The sequence below is a fragment of the Lissotriton helveticus genome, chromosome 10 (genome assembly GCF_964261635.1).
Source record: "Lissotriton helveticus chromosome 10, aLisHel1.1, whole genome shotgun sequence".
NCBI lineage: Eukaryota > Metazoa > Chordata > Amphibia > Caudata > Salamandridae > Lissotriton > Lissotriton helveticus.
In genome coordinates, this window is record NC_136071.1 from 585,438,928 (window position 1) to 585,451,670 (window position 12,743).

The 12,743-nt window shown below is 42.1% G+C and overlaps 1 long non-coding RNA gene across 1 annotated transcript in view; it reads left to right on the forward strand.

The window, feature by feature from the left end:
- LOC144785414 (uncharacterized) overlaps nt 1–12,743 on the forward strand; it is a 114,803-nt gene that overhangs the window by 70,812 nt on the left and 31,248 nt on the right. The gene's annotated exons all lie outside the window — the stretch shown is intronic.

The following is a 12,743-nucleotide window of genomic DNA, read 5'->3' on the forward strand; positions in this document are numbered from 1 at the left end:
CAAGATCAATTCATCATTGTCCAATTTTAGTATACCACTGAATGCATCGGCTACTTAGATATGTAACAATTTTTTTGTAAATGGTATTAGTGGCCATTGTGCATATTTTACGTAGTACTTGCAGAAAAAGAGTGCCTGGCCACTTTGTCCATCGCATTGGCAGGTTAGGGAATCGAGTTTTACATTATACCCAAGGGGAAAACAGAGCAAGTATTTTACAGTCCTAGCCCTTAAACAAAAGGAGTCTTCTCTCCCAAAGCGTCATCGATAATGTAATAGAGCTGGGCAAGCACTGTTCAGTTTCCTCAATGGGTATGAAATTAACAAGTTTGTTTTTTTGTTCCCTCTCTATTCTTCCTGCGCTGTAAAGTGCATACAGTGCGGACCTAAGAACTTTTTTGTCTAGTGTCTCGAAGTGTTCGGGTTTAAAAACAGCCCTTCAAAATTGACACTTTCCAGGCTATTCTTCACCCCAGCTAGCCATGGGATAACATACCTTTTTCACAGCTAATGCAATCTTTTATTATCTCATTATCTACCTAATGAGAGATGCTGCAGGGTTTTTCAATATGGCTAGCCAACACAGTGCGGGACGGGCCCTGATGAAATCTTCAATGTAATTCAGCTTTAGTTTGCTATGGCATATATACTGAGGAGTAGAGATTGGTGCAACCATGAACTTTCTGCAGAATCTATTTTCATATTTTTCAACATTGGGGCATTTAACAATACCCCAAACCTCTGCGCCATAGGTTGCTGTAGGGATGCACTGTGATTGAAAAATCTTTAAAATCGACCCAGATCTTTTTGGGTGGGGAAGGCTGAGGATAGAATTGGTGGCCTTTGAGAACTTATTCTTACAAAACACTACATGGTCAGACCAGGTGCCGTTCGCCACAAAGACCAAACCCATATATTGGAAAGTGCTAGTGCAAGTTAATTTTTGGTCATCAACAGAGATAGAGCTTAGGGGATATTTCCTTTGCCCACATGACATTATAAATGATTTCCTAAAATTAGTGATCAAAGCCAAACTAGTCATAAAGTCTGTGAAACCCCGTAATAAAGTAGCTAGTGCATTTGGTGTGCGTCCTATTAAAACCCCATCAGCTGCGTATAAAAGCATGGGGAGGGCTTTACCTTTGACTCTGGGTACATCATCGGTGAGTGTGATCAATGACTTGGGCAAATTATTAATGTAAATGTTAAAAAGAAGGGGGGCTAAGACTCACCCTTGCCTAACCCCTCTGCTTATATTAATATCATTATACCCCTCATCCCCACCACCAAACCTAACCAGTGCCCTAATATCAATGTGTAGATAAGCTAAAAAATGCACGCGGGACTCGTCCAGGCCATATGCTAAGAGAAAGGACCATAGGCGGGACAAGTTAACAAAATCAAAGGCAGAGGCCAGGTCCATAAAACCTAAAGAAAGTGAAGAGTACTGTGCAATGATGTATATCCCAATAATCAAATTAAGGTTTAACCCCTTCAACGCTCATGACGAGCTGGGCTCGTCATGAGGTAGCCTCCTCGCACGCTCAGGACGAGCCCAGCTCGTCATGTAAAGTGCGTTTTTTAAAACATGAGCACAGGAGCGGAATTTCGCTAGCGCTCATGTGGTTAAACACTGCTCGTTGGTGCCTACTTTGTTCCTGAGTCCTAATTGACATTGCTCTGGAATGTTATTATCCTCAACCCAAGTTAAAATGTTTAGTGTATAAAACTCTACCTAAAATGTTAAGGGTTATCAATGAAAGAAATCGGCCTGTAGCAGTTCGGGTGCGAGTGGTCGCCCTTTTAAAAATTGGGACTATGATGCTAGTGGACCATGACTTTGGAAATGAAGCATTAGTTAAATTATTTAAAACATTTAGCAATAGTGGGGCCCGAAAATCGGGTTTGTGTTTGATGAGGTCGATGGGTAACCCATCCGGGCCTGGGGCTTTATTACCCATGCTCTGATAGAAGCCATCCTCAATCTCTATTATCGATTTTGGGACCCAAGAAGGAATCCTATGTTGAAGAGATCGAGTTCCAATGCAGGGGCTGAATAAATTAAGGAAAAATGATGTTCCAAGGTTGCACTTGTTATATTGCAGCTTATGGGAGTTAATGGCTGACCCATGGTTCTTAGATCTTTAACTGCAGTCCGAAAGAAAGTCCCATTTTTGTGCTAGCAGCATTAATAAGCATGTCCCAGTGCTAATTTATTCGCTCTTCCTTCCTTTTAGCAATCGCCAACTTTTACTTCTGCCTCAACAACTTAACCAATGGATTATTCCTCGGGCTATGTGATAGGGTCTTACATAACTGCCTATTAGCCTCTGAGCATTCATGGTTGAACCATCCAGGATCAAATTTCGCTATGGTCATTGGTTTTGAAAGCAAGAATTTAATGGCTCCACTAAGAGGTGTGGGTCCTGGGCCGACAGGCAGAAGTTAATAAGGCAAGATCAGAAAAGGAGCATTAGGGGGACTCAGGAGTCAGATCGACCCCCTACTCAAACAATCAAAACACACTACAAGATCTGGCCCTTATCGAACAGAACAGTTAATAATTTGGGACCCAAGGGAGCTTATACTACCTTATTAAGACTTCCCCAGCAAGGCCTGCTAATTGCAAAAGGCCTGCTGGTCCGTACTGTTCAGTTTAAATGAATAAGTGAATAAGAGAAACTGTCCTCACAATTAAAAATGAGGTACTCCTCACATGCAAGACATACTTTATTGAGTGCTGCGAGTGTCCCCAGGTTAAAACATGGGAATGTATATGGCCACTTTCACCCACAAAAGGCCAACATGTTTCGTTGCCAACACTCTCTAGGCAACTTTGTCAGGGCATTTGGGGAACCAGTCTTCACCTCTTAATTTTACTACACCATATCTGTGGTTATTTGCAAGGTAAAAAGAAGGGAGAGCATGTGTTAATCATGAACATTATGCAAATAAAACATCCTATTTCAAAAGACCGGAGACAAAACCCCAATTCATAATCACTTGATTACCGAGTGGTTGCTGTTATCCCCCGTACCTGCAACTTTCTTCAATGGTGAATACCAGGCCAATAGGTCACGTTATGCCCGCGGGACTGGACGTGCTGACCCAGAACCCCACACAATGGCCCCAGTGTGCTCTTCCCCTGTACCTGTTCCGAGCCCTAGCAGGCCAGCCCGCTATGTGTGGTTTGACCATCAGAGAACGAAACCCGTGCGTTTCTGGAAGAGAGAACAAATTCATGAAAACAGCCCCTAACCCGCATTGACCAGTATTTTTTTAAATAATTTGAATTTATTTCTACCCCAATCAACAGTTTGTACAACATTAGGATTCTGAAAGTCTGGGGGAAAATCAACACTTTCGAATCTATACTTTTCTGCATTCCAGTTCTTTAATGACAGTAAACAGCACATTGTTTTATTATTAGCATTTTAACTTACAAACTACAAGTAGCAAAACAAAGTCTCTTTGAAAGCCGAAACCCCCTGGCCTATGTACCTTATGTTTACTACATGGGTTGCCTGATACAATTCAATGCAGCATGTATAGAGAATCATTTTCCCAGGTGTTTGTCCCCCAGGGGAGGCAGAGTGGAGGGAAACCTCAGAACCTGACTCCTGTGTGGAGGAAAGACTGCAACACCCCCTTGAGGTGGGGCATTGCCCTAATCCAGGATGCACCTGCTCCCCTTACAAATATTTTCACAATACAATATCTGGTGTCTAGTGGGCAATGTACCCATGAGGGTGGACAGATAGAGATATGTACCCTCTTTCACTCCCCAGGGGGCACATGCTGCTGGTGTCTATTGTAGTGGATCGCCAGGCAGATATCAAAGAAGAGCACATGGTACCGAAAAGGGGACATACTCCCCTTTCCAAAGCCTCTTCTCTCACACTGATCGGTGCGGGGGCAAAGGATGGACTCTGGAACCAATCAGTGACGGCAGTTCGCTATATGGCACGCTGGAGGCCACAGATGGGTGGGGGAGGAGTGGTGTTGTAAGCAGAAGCAATTCTGCTACATTCCCCATTCCCTGCCTATAGAAAATAAAGTAACCTCCGGTGCTTGCACCAGGGTTTTTCTTTCAAAGCTTCCTCAATGGCATCTGCTGTCCGACGACCACATTGGGGTCCATGCTCGCACTGACGACATTAAGCACCACAGGGGGCTGGTGACATATGAAAGTGGTGGCACATAAAAATTCTTGTCATACTGCACCACAGAGAGCGAGCGTAGCGAGTGAGCCGGAGCAACCTATGGGGGGTTGTAAACAGAGTGGACAAAAGGTGCCTTTTCAAGCAAATATGAGAAAGCAGGAAGGTAACTAAAGCAATTGTGAAGGTGCAGTTATTACACTAACCCCTCCAAGAAATAGTCACTAATGAGCCCATGCCAATACTGGAGTATTCCTGAAGATGACGGGCTTAGTACATTGTTTTAGCAGAGAAGAAGCAACAAAGTCATCTTTTATTTGAAATTCGTTAAATGTTGTCTAGTTCAAAGGTTATTTGGCGTAGATAAGGGCCTAGGTTCCAAATTTCTGTTATTACACACAGCAATAGCTCAATGATGTATGCATTGCAACCCCTTTTCCGATGCGTGTGCCCTTCAGAGCCCTGGTGTACAGATAAGCCTAAGTGTGGACAAGTAGCTATGGGGTTATTACCACGAGGTTAATGCATTTTACTGTGCTCAGTTAAGTATTAAATGCATTTTTGAAGCTAATAAAAGTTTGGTAAAACGACAGATCATCATTTTTAGCAGCACACGAATGTTTGAGCAGAAAGCAGTGAATGCAGACAGCAAGGCAACAGGATAGATATTACAAATGTTACAATAAGGTTCCCAGAAACGATATAAGTATTTAACTGGTACACGAACAGCACTGGATACCTACCGTGGCCGGCTGCTAAATTATTTAAGAACCGGCATCACATCTGCCACAAATTCTTTTTTTTCCATGTTTGAAAGCTTTATTAAAGGAAAAGGTACAAGCTACAATGTGACATCAGCAGATATAGTGAAAAGCAGAGCAAAACATGACAAAGAATCAAAAGCCTACTGATGACAACACTAAGTAACCAAGCATTTTCTAATTTTGAGGGAAAGGTATAGGGAAGGGAGGGGAGGGATTAGAAACCATGTCATAACAAAAATTATGCTAATGCTTATAAAAGACTACCAGCAAGCAAGAGTTTGCACAATAAGTAGGAAATAAAACTATACAATATCTGAGAAATCTTATATTATAAATGAAACTGTGAACTATAATAAATAGAACAAGAAGGAGAGAGTACAGATACTTCAGGGAGGCTTAAAATTTTCTGAGGAGAGAGGAGCATACCTCTGGCGAACGGAGTGGTCTAAGTATGTGGAAAGGGGCAACCAACAAAGTTCAACATTACGAGAGGGTTTACAGGAGGAGGCAAATGCAACATCGAGTCTATGGAAATGACATAATGAATTCCACCAACAACGTATGGAAACTTTAGCGAGGGACTTCCAATTAGAGGCAACATGTTGAAACGCAAGGGCAAGCATAAGGTCAAAAAGACCATGTGAGTGTGGGGGGAGATTTAAAGAATCCGAGAGACTCCCCAAGAACACAAGGGTAGTGGAGTAAGGAACAGAGAGTGTAAAAATGTGGGAAATGTAAGTCCAGACTTGCTTCCAGAATGCAGTTACAGAAGGACAGAAAAAGAAGAGGTGAAGAAGATCAGCATCAGGCGCATCACATGTCCAGCAGTTTGAGTTAGAGGGAGAGGTAAAGCGAGAGAAAGAGGAGAAAGGTAAAGCCTATGATAAAGAAAAAATAGAGATTGGGTAAGGGAGGCAGAACGAGAGGTTTTCAAGGTTTTGGCCTATAGTTTGTCCCAGAGAGGAACAGGCCACGAGCAACCCAAATCTGGTTCCCACGAAGTCTCCAGTTTAGTTTTGGCGCGTTCAGGATTAGAGCACGCCAGGGAGCACAACTGCCTACCGACTCACCCGGTTCCCCTGCCTCCGACGGATACCAGCGTGTACCGCAGTACCGTGCGCTCGACTGTGGGCGCACGTTATTTCTAATTATTTACCGCCGTTCCACACCAGGAATTACAGCATTTAGAGGCTATATCAATGTTAAGGCTTTCAATGTAATGTCCTGATGATGGTCCCCATGATTTACTAGGGGGTCCGAAACGCCGTCGACCTTTTGAGCACCAAATGCTAAAAACGTGATTACTATGTGTTTTAAATGGTGCTCTGTTTAAGTTTTCTGTATAATTGCATTTTACGACAGAAAAACGTGTTTTGCCTTAAAAAGCCCTTCTTTGCTCCCTACACCCACCCTCTGTACCTGTTCTGTAAGTGCTGGGCACAGGCTTGTGTTCCACACTGGCTGATATGTTGGAAGGTACTCTTGATGGTATAACGAAGTACAAATTGAGTAAACTCTAAAGACCACTGTCCGGCTGGACATGTCATTTTCAAATATAGATTGACTCTGTCTATATTTTATTTCTTTCAAATTGCTTGTATGCATGGGACCAGTGTTGCATGTACAAAACAGCGTTTAGGATTAGAGGCAGAGAAAAAGCGATAAATAAGAAAGGCTTTAGGAAGAGTAGCAAGTATTACAAGAAGATGAGAAGGAGAGAAGGGAGGGGTTGTGGAAGGAAGAGAATAATAACGGTCAAGAATAATTTCCATGAGAATAAGATATTTCTGAGAAAAAGAATGAGGGCAGTGAAAACGCGTTCGAAATTGGGGAAACAGGGCGAGGAACCATCGAAAAGTTGATGAACCGAAGTAATTCCCTTTGATCTCCAAGAAGTCCAAGCAATAGGTCTGTTCTTTAACAAAATAAGTGAGTTATACCAAATAGGTGAGAGCAAGAAAGATTCACGAGAAATAGGCAATGGGGACAATAAAGGTTTCAGGAGAGAAGAAGTGTGCTTAAACAAAGGGAGGATGGTATAGGGGGACTTGGTAGTAAAACGAGATACGTCCTGAAATGAAAAAGGGCAGCAACAATGAATGTTCAATGTGGAGCCAGAGGGGCGAAAAAGGAGATTGCTCTGATGATAGCCATCTAGAAGCTTGACATAAAGCAAAGGATTTGTGGTATAGGCGGAAATCAGGAAAATTGACACCCCCATTTGATTTGACTTTACGGAGAGCTAACAAAGAAATCCTAGCCCTTTTGTGCTTCCAGAGAAATTTGGACAGAGCTGAATCAATACGATTAAAATAAAGAGCAGGAATATGAACAGGAAGCATAGAGAGTAAATAAATAAGAATGGGGGCAATCATCATTTTAATGGAGTCAAGACGACCCCACCAAGAAAGAAATAGGGGATTCCAAGAGGAAAACAGTTGCTCAATCCGGGAAATAACCGTAGACATATTTAACTTAATAGAGGACGAGATAGAATTAGAGAACAAAACACCAAGATATTTTATTTTAGTGCTATTCCAAGCAAAACCAGTAGAGGAGAAGTAATGAGGCAAACAAAATTTAGTTAAGGGGAGAATTTCCGTTTTATCAGAGTTAATTTTATATCCTGAGACAAGAGAGAATGCTTCAAATTCAGCTAATAAAGAGGGGACAGATATTTCTGGATCTGAAATAAATAAAAGAATATCATCAGCATAAGCAGAAAGTTTTAATTGATTTTTTCCATATGGAAAGCCAGAGATAGAAGAATTATTACGAATAGAAGAGAGGGAAAGTTCAAGGGCTAACACAAAAAGAAGAGGGGAGAGAGGACAACCCTGACGAACCCCACGCCGAAGGGTAAAAGAAGAGGAAAGTTGACCATTAACAAGAACTGAGGCCTTGGACATTGAGTACAACAAAGATATAAAAGAAATAAATTTAGGACCAAAACCATGCCACTTTAGGGAAGCAAATAAAAAAGACCAATCAACTCTATCGAAAGCCTTCTCGGCGTCCACAGAAATTGCAGCTAAAGGAATAGAAAGAGAAGAAGCTTTATTCAGGACATTTAGAAAGAGTCTGGAGTTATCAGAAGTAAGACGACCCTTAACAAATCCGCATTGCTCTTTACCAATAAGGTGGGGCATGAAAGGATCCAGACGTAACGCAAGCAACTTAGCAAAGAGTTTGTAGTCTACATTAACTAGCGAAATTGGGCGATCATTTTTACAGAACTTTGGATCACGACCCTCCTTGGGAATAAGACAGATAGTAGCGTCTTGAAAGGAACCCTCAGCCACACCAGAAGAACAAAAAGATTGAAATAGAGAAAGAAGTTTAGGTAACAAAAGATCAGGTAAAATTCCACCGGAAAGCCATCAGGTCCTGGAGTTTTGCCTTTGGTAAGAGAGGTCAGAGCAGTGGAAAGTTCATGTAAAGAAAAATCTACTTCGATATCTGAAAAATTAAGTGGAGGAGTAGAAGGTTTAGGCAAGGTATCAAATTAAGACTGAAGAAGAGAGGACGTAGGAGGAGCTTCCGGAGTATACAAAGTTGTATAAAACGACTGGAATTGGCTTAGAATGTCCTTATCTGTATGAAGGAGAACATTGGCAGGGGAATAAATGGATTCAATAAAAGAACGCTCTTTACGGGATTTAAGATAGTTGGCCAAGAGCTTGCCAGATTTATTACGTTCAACATAATAACACGCACTACTGCGAAGAAGAAAAGAAGAAGCCGAGTCAGTAGTTAGTTTATTGAAGGCAATCTTGGCATGAAGCAGTTCAGATGACATATGATTGGTAGAAGAAGTATAGAACTGATGCTCCAAGCATTTTATATGGGCTAAAGCGACTTTACGCTTCTGAGTAAATTGTTTCTTTTTCTTAGAGACAAAATCAATGATGAATCCGCGTGCCGCAGCCTTAAAAGAGTCCCAAAGGACATGAAGAGAAATATGAGGGTCAGAGTTGAATTGAAAAAATTCGTTAATGAAGGAACGGAAAGAAGAGGAGAAATTAGGATCAGTGAGCAGTGAACAATTAAAACGCCAACGGGAAGATTTAGGAAGAGGAGGAAGCAAGTCAAAGTCCGTAATAATGGGAGCATGATCCGAAATTACAATAGGTTCAATAGAGGAAGACAGTAAGTTTTGAGATAGGGAGGAGGAGAGGAAGATATAATCTAATCGAGAAAAAGAGGCATGGGGAGGAGAGAAAAAGGAAAAGTCTAGGGTGTCAGGGTGAGTGAGTCTCCAAGAATCGGAGAGATGTGCTTGTGAAATAGTGTCCAAAATTTTTTTATCGGGTTTATGAGGAATAAAACGAACAGAGGATTTACGATCTAAAAAAGGGTCAACTATCTGATTACAATCGCCTCCTAAAAGGAAAAATTCATCATTATATTGAATACATTTACTGGTGATTGGTGGCCAAAAAGAAGAATCAAATTGAGTAGGACCATAAACATTAAACACAGTGATGGGGATTGCATTGATAAGCAACTTAGCTAAATCCATCGGCTATCAACATCTTTTTCCTCCGATAGAATGTTACATTTGAGCTTTTTATGAATAAGAACAGCAACACCGTTTTTTTTGTTAATAGAAGGGGAAAATAAAACAGTTCCAACCCAATTCCTTTTCAATTTTAAAGATTCAAGATCAGAAAGATGGGTTTCTTGTAGAAGGGCAATATCAGGATTGTAGGAGGAGAAATTAGAAAGTACTCTCTGACGTTTAATAGGATTATTAAAACCTTTCACATTCCAGGAAACAACTCTAAATGTATAAACGTTGCAAACCGATTAACTTGAAATTAATTTGAAAAGTGCAAAACAACAAGCAAACAATAACGAGCAGAAGTTTGAAAAATAGAAAAAGAGGAGAAAGGAAAAATGAGTACAAGGGGATATAAGGAAGAGATGGGAAAGAGGAAAGGAAAGAGAGTTAGAGGAAAAAAAGGGAGGAAATAGACAGAAGAGACAGTACAAATCCAGAAGGATGACTGCAAAAAACATACCTGAGAGGGGAATACAAAAGGAAAATGGGGAAATGGCGACGCTTAACAAGATGAACCAGCCGAGGAGCAGGGACACAACCGCACCGGGATATCATAGAGCCACAAAAGGAAGGTCACAAGGAGAAGGGGACACAAGAATACAAATCTGTAGGAGGGAAGAAAAGTAATTAGAACCATAGATAAAACAATAAAATACAATATGCAAATTACAAATTACAACCGCACTACAACAAAACACTAAACAAAAGGCGAATAGAACAAAAGACAATCCATTTCGATATAGTAAGCGCGAATAGAACATACAAAGAAGAGCAATAAAACAACGAAGAAAGATAAACAGGAAAATAGATACATCAAAATCAAAGAGCATTCAAAAACTGTTCAGCCACTAGAAGAAGAGGAGGTCTCCATGCCGCCGTTGGTCTGCAGAAGGATGACATTCCTAAGTTCGCCAGGATCTTGAAAAGTCCAAGTCTTATTTTGGTGAGTAACTTTAAAAATGCAGGGGTGGAACAAGCCATAACGCGCCCCAAGGGAGCGCAAAGAGGGGAGAAGAGATAGAAATTATTTTTGTCTAGAGGCAGTGGCATTAGAAACATCTTGAGCCAGAAATACACGTTGACCCAACCAGGAAACATGACACTTGGCTCTAGCTGCGGCGAGGACCAAAAGGAGATCAGTATTTTCAGATAAAGAATGATAACTCCACAAGGCTTTGTAGAGGCATTTGTGTGCGGACCAAGTCTGTGAGCTCTTTGAATACTAATGGAAGTGGATGGTGGCATGTCCAAGAGCTTTGGAAGAAAGAAGGTGAAGAAGGTGACCGGGTCATCCCCTTCAAGGGACTCTGGCAGGCCATAAATATGAAGATTGTTCCTCCTGTTCCGATTTTCCAGGTCCTCCGTATGCTGTTGGAGAGAAAGAACAGTCTTTTGCAGAGAGGAAATATGTTGTGAGTTGGATTGTATATCAGGAACTTGCTGCTCAACTGAAGTGATCCGGGCATCCATGACCGACCACCTTTCTTTCAAGAGTTGCATGCCCTTATTCGTTTCCTCAATAAAGGGCGCAATGCACGAATTTCTTCTAGAATCAAATCCATGGAGGAGGAAGAGGAAGACTTGACAGGGGAGGAAGGTTCCTGCTTTAGTCGCTTGGAAGCTGATGCAGGAGGTGAAGACTTACTTGAAGTGGCCTGCGCAACAGAAGAACGATGAGGAGCAGAACTAGCCATAATTGGTGCTGAGATGGACGTACACAAATCCATAGAGGAACGTTCTGAAGGACTCGTGGAGGGAACAAAAATAAATTTTGGCGTGCGAAGCTTGACCATGAGAGTAAAATATGATCAAAATATATTCGAAAAACTCGCAGGATAGACACCTAGAACATCTGCAAGGATAAAAATGTAGCAAAAAATTACTAAAGAGGTGGTATAATGATCCAAGCCAGAGTTAACTGCAGTAACGAAGAAGGCTTATGGGAAAACGCTCCTAGAGACCTCTGCTTATGAAAAGGGCTCAGTAACCATGAAATGTAGAAGTCAATTTGGTTGGAAGAATATTCCTTTGTAGAGCTGACAGAGCCAATATTACAAATTGAACAAAAATAGCAGGTTTAGAGCAACTGGTCACATGAGGCAACAATAGGAGTAGCAGGAGTAATGCCACTTGGAGGAGGAGGCATCCACTATCAGCAGCTACAGATTCAAGTAACAGCAAAAAGCAGCCTAAATAAATAGGGTTAGATCATGAAGCGCCGACTGACAGCAGAGAGGGTCTGTGAGGAGGCAGTCAAGCGTGCAGACATAAGAGGAGGATAAGGATAGCTGCACAGCATACTAACAGGAAACGTGCCTGAAGATTCGCATATAGGATGTCTATGAAATCAGGATGAACAGGCATCCACAGGAAAATACATTTTTTAAAAAAAACACTTGAAGTAGCTCTTTAAAAATGCACAGGGGCTGTAATAGCGCTCCAGCGCGCACATATATGGGGCAGAACAGCATAAAAACCCTGGCAGTAAATGAGAAATGCCATGCTCACCAGCGCAGCAAGCAGCTCTGAAGCGCGGTGTGAGGCGGCAACATCAAGCGGAAGGTGACCGCGCGAAATGGCGGCGACCTGCTCCGCTGTGAGGAGAACAGGTCACGGCCTTAAAACAGCGCTGCCATGTGGAAAAAGTACAAAAAAGGCCTCCGCAAATGCCGCTTACATTCCGGCGGCCGTCACAACGTCCAGAGTCGACAGAATGCCAAATGTCTGTCCCGATGCGGCAGAGGTCCCACGCTAGGCTGCCATCTTCATCGGCTCCGTAGCCACGCCCCCACATCTGCCACATTTAGTTACTAAGAACAATTTGTATGTCAGACAAGTTGCGCGACCTAACTGTCCTTAACCAACAGCTTTTAGGCAACACATGTAATGGAGAAAGATACTGTTAAACGCACTTATTAATTCAAAGTTTTACTGTGGCCATTGAACTCTGTTGGTGCAATACTCCGTAATATAACCATCTAAAAAGAACCTTGATTCCAAACCCATCCCTGGCAAACGAGCTTCCCTGTAAAGTAAGTTAACATCTAAGGCGATGTGGAAAAAAAAAACCTTCAGTCAAAATTGTAAACATTACCTTTACGGCTTGTACCACTGTCATTAACTGGTTTCAAGATAAAACGCGTTGACCCACTGTTGGAGTAGCTAGCAGCCTTCGGTACCTGCGGGCCGATCCCTCCCCACGGCAACACGCACCCTCGCAAGCCAAAGGTTGCTACCCCCAGAAAGCCTGTACCC